At 40.0% G+C, this 7798-nt stretch overlaps 1 protein-coding gene across 1 annotated transcript in view; it reads right to left on the bottom strand.

Moving 5' to 3' along the window:
- The window catches only part of DYNLT5 (dynein light chain Tctex-type family member 5), a 21349-nt gene extending 13894 nt beyond the window's left edge, over window positions 1-7455 (bottom strand). The window contains exon 1 of the mRNA XM_040358631.1: window positions 7347-7455. The gene's annotated coding sequence lies outside the window, so the exon portion shown is untranslated. The remainder of the gene's footprint in view (window positions 1-7346) is intronic.
- Window positions 7456-7798: the final 343 nt, after the last annotated feature.

The following is a 7798-nucleotide window of genomic DNA, read 5'->3' on the forward strand; positions in this document are numbered from 1 at the left end:
TTTCTTTTCATGTTTTGCAACAATGATTTTTTTTTTTTTCACACTCCATAGAAAATCAAAAGCAACAGCAGAATTTGTTTAGTTTAAAAACAAATATTGTTACTGCACATAAAAAGTGTGGATTTTATTTTATTTGTCCTGTTTAAAATGACACTAAAATTATGATTTGGGTACAAAGCAATGCATGTTTATTTTCAAATTAAATACAAATTTCGTTTTTTTTTGTTATTTTTGACCATTTTTTTATGTGAAATGTGTAAATATATGGTAAAGGTGTAAAAATATTAACAAAACAAAGTTGAAAAGTTAATAGAATAGAAACAAGCAAAACAATCATCAGAATAATAATAGCTGAAGGGCCCTTTCACAGTAGTAAAAAACAAAATAGTCACACTTAATTAATAAAAAACTGCAAAAGTACCATAAAATAATGACTAAGTGCATATAAAAAAAAAAACAGAGCATTGTTATTGAAAAGATGAAGAAATATATGTATGTGAAAAAACATATTTTTTAAATATTTAAAAATATATAAATCTTTTTTAATATATATATTGAGAAACGAAGGGGGGAACCGCAAATTGAGAAGCAGGTTTGGGTGCTGACGAACAAAAAAAGAAAAGAAAAGGGGATTGCAATCCTGGCCCCTTACAGGTATACTGAAAAAAAAAAAAAAAAAAAACAAAAAAAAAAAAAAAAAAAAAAAAAAAGGGGGTGGCCATACGGGCACCTGGGGACCTCCGGGCCCCTTACAGGTATACTGACGAACAAATAAAAAAAAAAATTTAAAACAATAAAAAAAGAACAAAGATTAAAAAAAAAGGGTGTTGCTATCCGGGCACCTGGGGACCTCTGGGACCCTTATAGGTATACCGACGAACAAATAAAAAAAAAAAAAAAAAAAGATTAAAAAAAAAAGGGGGTAGCTATCCGGGCCCCTTACAGGTAAACTGACAAACAAATAAAAAACAAACAAAATAAAAACAAAAAACAAAACAAAGATTTAAAAAAAAAATAGGGGTTGCTATCCAGGCCCCTGGGGACCTCCGGGCCCCTTACAGGTAATACTGACGAACAAATAAAAAAAAACAAAGATTAAAAAAAAGGGGGGGTTGCTATCCGGGCCCCTTACAGGTGTACTGCCTGTACCCCCCTGATGGCAGCCCTGGAGTCACCTATCACTCGGTAATAGGTAAGTAGTGGTGATCAGATACAATGTAATGTAAGGACTGTTGTGTGCTATAAATAAAATCTTGTAATTGTATCATTCCTTCTTTTCTTTTCTACGTTTCAATAGAATGTTATCTGTGCACATTCTGATACGTTGTATTTACATTGCTCAGTACCGGTGTCCTGAATACAGTTCCCAATAAAGATCAGGCGCTACACCCCACTAATATCAATATTGCCTTTTATTATTATTATAGTGTTTTATTTACCTCTTGCCACCCACGTAACACATACTGTATGTGCGACAGCAAAGAGGGCGAGCCACACGCCGCACATAAGAGTTCATGTCTTCTGTGCATATGGAGCTCCTAGGCTCGGATCACACATCGTACCTGAATCACCCGCGGTTTACACTGCCCTCTGTAAAGCGCTGTGGGTGGCAATACAAAGTTAATGACACCCCTGCGCGAGTTTGGTCCGATGCAAATTCAGCCATACAGTTTGTATGTGATGTGCACAGCAGGACGGTACGAGTCGCATGGGATGTCTGACATCACACCAGTGTGAACCGGCCCTTTAAGAATACGTAAACCCAACACTTCCTATTAGACATGTGCATTCGTTTTTGTCCGAATTTCAGGTATTTTCAATATCGTTTTAACAAGCGATAATGTAAGTACAGAAAACGAAAACCGAAAGATCCGACATAAACAAATGCTTTATTTTCGTTTTCGTTGCAGTCGAATGTGCCTAACCTTAACTCTATTAGTCCAATATTATTCTACATAAAGAGAAAAGAATCGACATTATAGAGACATGAAGATTCGACATTATAGAGAGACATGAAGATTCGACATTATAGAGAGAAAAGATTCGACAGAGAGAAAAGATTCGACAGAGAGAAAAGATTTGACATTGTAGACAGAAAGGATTCGACATTATAGAGAGAAAAGATTCAACATTATATAGAGAAAAGATTCGACATAGGGAGAAAAGATTCGACATAGGGAGAAAAGATTCAACATTATAGAGAGAAAAGATTCGACATTAAAGAGAGAAAAGATTCGACATTAAAGAGAGAAAAGATTCGACATTATGGAGAGAAAAGATTCGACATAGGGAGAAAAGATTCGACATAGGGAGAAAAGATTCGACATTATAGAGAGAAAAGATTCGACATTAAAGAGAGAAAAGATTCGACATTAAAGAGAGAAAAGATTCGACATTATAGAGAGAAAAGATTCGACATTATAGAGAGAAAAGATTCGACATTATAGAGAGAAAAGATTCGACATTATAGAGAGAAAAGATTCGACATTATAGAGAGAAAAGATTCAACATTATAGAGAGACATGAAGATTCGACATTATAGAGAGAAAAGATTCGACATTATAGAGAGAAAAGATTTGACATTATAGAGAGAAAAGATTCAACATTATAGAGAGACATGAAGATTCGACATTATGGAGAGAAAAGATTCGACATAGGGAGAAAAGATTCGACATAGGGAGAAAAGATTCGACATTATAGAGAGAAAAGATTCGACATTAAAGAGAGAAAAGATTCGACATTAAAGAGAGAAAAGATTCGACATTATAGAGAGAAAAGATTCGACATTATAGAGAGAAAAGATTCGACATTATAGAGAGAAAAGATTCGACATTATAGAGAGAAAAGATTCGACATTATAGAGAGAAAAGATTCAACATTATAGAGAGACATGAAGATTCGACATTATAGAGAGAAAAGATTCGACATTATAGAGAGAAAAGATTTGACATTATAGAGAGAAAAGATTCAACATTATAGAGAGACATGAAGATTCGACATTATAGAGAGAAAAGATTCGACATTATAGAGAGAAAAGATTCGACATTATAGAGAGAATAGATTTGAAAAGATTCAACAATATAGAGAGAAAAGATGTGACATTATAGAGAGAAAAGATTTGACATTGTAGAGAGAAAAGATTCAACATTATAGAGAGAAAAGATGTGACATTATAGAGAGAAAAGATTCGACATTATAGAGAGAAAAGATTCGACATTATAGAGAGAAAAGATTCGACATTATAGAGAGAAAAGATTCAACATTAGAGAGACATGAAGATTCGACATTATAGAGAGAAAAGATTCGACATTATAGAGAGAAAAGATTCGACATTATAGAGAGAAAAGATTCAACATTATAGAGAGAAAAGATTCGACATTATAGAGAGAAAAGATTCGACATTATAGAGAGAAAAGATTCGACATTATAGAGAGAAAAGATTCGACATTATAGAGAGAAAAGATTCGACATTATAGTGAGAAAAGATTCAACATTATAGAGAGAAAAGATTCGACATTATAGAGAGAAAAGATTTGACATTGTAGAGAGAAAAGATTCAACATTATAGAGAGAAAAGATGTGACATTATAGAGAGAAAAGATTTGACATTATAGAGAGAAAAGATTTGACATTATAGAGAGAAAAGATTCGACATTATAGAGAGAAAAGATTCAACATTAGAGAGACATGAAGATTCGACATTATAGAGAGAAAAGATTCGACATTATAGAGAGAAAAGATTCGACATTATAGAGAGAAAAGATTCGACATTATAGAGAGAAAAGATTCGACATTATAGAGAGAAAAGATTCGACATTATAGAGAGAAAAGATTCGACATTATAGAGAGAAAAGATTCAACATTATATAGAGAAAAGATTCAACATTATATAGAGAAAAGATTTGACATTATAGAGAGAAAAGATTTGACATTATAGAGAGAAAAGATTCGACATTATAGAGAGAATAGATTTGAAAAGATTCAACAATATAGAGAGAAAAGATGTGACATTATAGAGAGAAAAGATTTGACATTGTAGAGAGAAAAGATTCAACATTATAGAGAGAAAAGATTCGACATTATAGAGAGAAAAGATTCGACATTGTAGAGAGAAAAGATTCAACATTATATAGAGAAAAGATTCAACATTATATAGAGAAAAGATTCAACATTATATAGAGAAAAGATTCAACATTATATAGAGAAAAGATTCGACATTATAGAGAGACATGAAGATTCGACATTATAGAGAGAAAAGATTCAACATTATAGAGAGACATGAAGATTCGATGAAGTAGCTACAAACATACGATCGCAGCGAGCGGGCATTTCCGGTCGAATGCTCGCCCCATAGGCTATAGAAGAATTCTAATGTTGGTTGACTAGTAATAATTATTAATAAATACAATTATTACCAGTGTCATACAACATTAGAATTCTTCTATAGCTTGTGGGCGGAGCATTCGACCGGAAATGTATGATCACGGCGCCGTACAGTTTCGTTGCTCCGTCGAATCTTTTTTTTTTTTTTTTTTAAAAGATTCCGTCGAATCTTCTTAGAACATTCGACAGACACCATAAGCCTTCAATGACAGATTCCACCTTAATTCATTCGGATTTTCGGACGAATGCATTTTTTTTTTACGAAAAACGAGATAAATAAAAACAAATTTCGGAAGAAAACGAAATTCCGAAAGGAAATATTTCAGTGTGCACATGTCTACTTCCTATGCTGTCCCATGTACTTGTATGAGAAAGTCTCCTGTTCTCTTTGTATTGCTTCCTTTATGTGAATTCCCTGGTGTTCCTGCCAGTCCCTCTGCTTTCCTATTAAAAACTGACCACACTAAGCAGGAGAGCACATCGTGGTCAGTTCTCTAGGGTTCAATATTGAGTTGGCCCCCGCCCTTTGCAGCTATAACAGCTTCAACTCTTCTGGGAAGGCCATCCACAAGGTTTAGGAGTGTGTCTATGGGAATGTGTGATCATTCTTCCAGAAGAGCATTTGTGAGGTCAGGCGCTGATGTTTGAGGAGAAGGTCTGGCTCAAAGTCTCCACTTTAATTCAACCCAAAGGTGTTCTATGGGGTTGAGGTCAGGACTCTGTGCAGGCCAGTCAAGTTTCTCCACCCCAAACTCGCTCATCCATGTCTTTATGGGCCTTGTTTTGTGCTCTGGTGCTGTCTGAACAGAAAGGGGCCGTCCCCAAACTGTTCCCACAAAGTTGGGAGCAAGAAATTGTCCAAAATGTCTTGGTATGCTGACGCCTTGAGAGTTCCTTTCACTGGAACTAAGGGCCAAACCCAACCCTTGAGAAACAACCCCCACACCATAATCCCCCCTCCCCCCACACCATAATCCCCCCTCCACCAAATAATTTGGGCCAGTGCACAGAGCAAGGTCCATAAAGACCAGGATGAGTGAGTTTGGGGTGGAGGAACTTGACTGGCCTGCACAGATTCCTGACCTCAACCTGATAGAACACTTTTGTGTGCAGACTGCGAACCAGGCCTTCTCGTCCAACATCAGTGCCTGGCCTCACAAATGCTCTTCTGGAAGATTGGTCAAACATTCCCATAGACACACTCCTAAACCTTGTGGACGGCCTTCCCAGAAGAGGTGAAGCTGTTATAGCTGCAAAGGGCGGGGCCAACTCAATATTGAACCCTACGGACTAAGACTGGGATGTCAGTAAAGTTCATGTGCTTGTAAAGGCAGGCGTCCCAAAACTTCTGGTAATACAGTGTATCTCCCGTCTGAACAATGTTTATAATATCAGATGGATGTCTCTATGACCTCAGGAGATATCACAGCAACTCCAGGCTGTCATTCTGGCAGCTGGGAATTACTTTCAGGGATGAGAATGGAGAGCAGCAGAGGGGAAGAACTCCCAGAAGAGGGGAAGCTTATAGCTATATGATGGGGCGATGTTCTGTAGTTCTCACACACCTCTCCTCTATATTATGGTGGGGGGGTGTTCTGTAGCCCTCACACACTTCTCCTCTATATTATGGGGCGATGTCCTGTAGTTCTCACACACCTCTTCTCTATATTATGGGGGGGGGGGGGGGGTCTGTAGCCCTCACACACCTCCCCTCTATGTCATAGGGGGGTGATCTGTAGTCCTCACACACCTCTCCTCTACAGCATGGGGGGGGGTGTTCTGTGGTCCTAACAACTTCTCCTCTATAGTATGGAGGTGTTCTGTGGTCCTAACACACCTCTCCTTTATGGTACGGGGGTGTTCTGTAGTCCTCACACACCTCTCATCTATAGTATGGGGGTGTTTTGTAGTCCTCACACACCTCTCTTCTATATTATTGGGGTGGAGGTGTTCGGTAGACCCCACATACCTCTCCTCTATAGTATGGGGGTGGTGTTCTGTAGTCCCCACACACCTCTCTATAGTATGGGGGGGGGTGTTCTGTAGTCCCCACACACCTCTCTATAGTATGGGGGGGTGTTCTGTAGTCCCCACACACCTCTCTATAGTATGGGGGGGGTGTTCTGTAGTCCCCCCACACCTCTCTATAGTATGGGGGTGTTTTGTAGTCCTCACACACCTCTCTTCTATATTATTGGGGTGGAGGTGTTCGGTAGACCCCACATACCTCTCCTCTATAGTATGGGGGTGGTGTTCTGTAGTCCCCACACACCTCTCTATAGTATGGGGGGGGTGTTCTGTAGTCCCCACACACCTCTCTATAGTATGGGGGGGTGTTCTGTAGTCCCCACACACCTCTCTATAGTATGGGGGGGGGTGTTCTGTAGTCCCCCCACACCTCTCTATAGTATGGGGGTGTTTTGTAGTCCTCACACACCTCTCTTCTATATTATTGGGGTGGAGGTGTTCGGTAGACCCCACATACCTCTCCTCTATAGTATGGGGGTGGTGTTCTGTAGTCCCCACACACCTCTCTATAGTATGGGGGGGGTGTTCTGTAGTCCTCACACACTTCCTGTAGCTGGAAACAATGTATCAGATGGGATCAGATATAATAAAATCTCCATTGTTGGGGGGAGGGGGGGATTACATCCACTTAAAGGGACGCGTCACCCAAAGCTGATTCCCTTTATTATTATTATGACCCCCCTCCCCCGCTCTCCGGAATGGAGAATACAACCCCCAGGATGGGGGAGGGGCAGAGAAATCTCTCTATTAGGGGGTCCTAAAGGGAGATTCTTTCCCCCCCCCCCACTCCATCTATAATTGAAATCCCACTTTTGGGTGGACTGGCCCTTTAAGATGATACATTGTTCCGGTGGCTCAGGCTGTACGGGGATTGGCTGGGCGGAGGACACGCTGGGACTTGTAGTTCTCCCGGGTGGGGGATGAGCGGACTTTACCTGCTGCACGCGCTCCTTCCTCGGATCCAGGTCAGCGTTCGGTTGCCCCGGCAACCAGCCAGCAGTGAAGGGGGGGCGGGACTTCCTCTGGATGCTGGCTTGTTATAGGCTGGGAGCCGAGGCTGATGAAGTTCTGGATAGACGGATTTTTTTTTTTCCCCTCCCCTTTTAAACTTTATTGGAGGCGCTCAGTACAGTGCAGATGTCTCCCTCTGCTGGACGCCGCTGTCATTACAGAACACAGGAATAGGCTAAAAAAGCAAAACAATTCTGGAGACACCGAGAGGGCAAAGTGAGGGTGATGGGTACAGGAGGGCAAAGTGAGGGTGATGGGTACAGGAGGGCAAAGTGAGGGTGATGGGTACAGGAGGGCAAAGTGAGGGTGATGGGTACAGGAGGGCAAAGTGAGGGTGATGGGTACAGGAGGGCAAAGTGAGGGTGATGGGTACAGG

This window comes from Rana temporaria, chromosome 7 (genome assembly GCF_905171775.1).
Source record: "Rana temporaria chromosome 7, aRanTem1.1, whole genome shotgun sequence".
Lineage (NCBI taxonomy): Eukaryota > Metazoa > Chordata > Amphibia > Anura > Ranidae > Rana > Rana temporaria.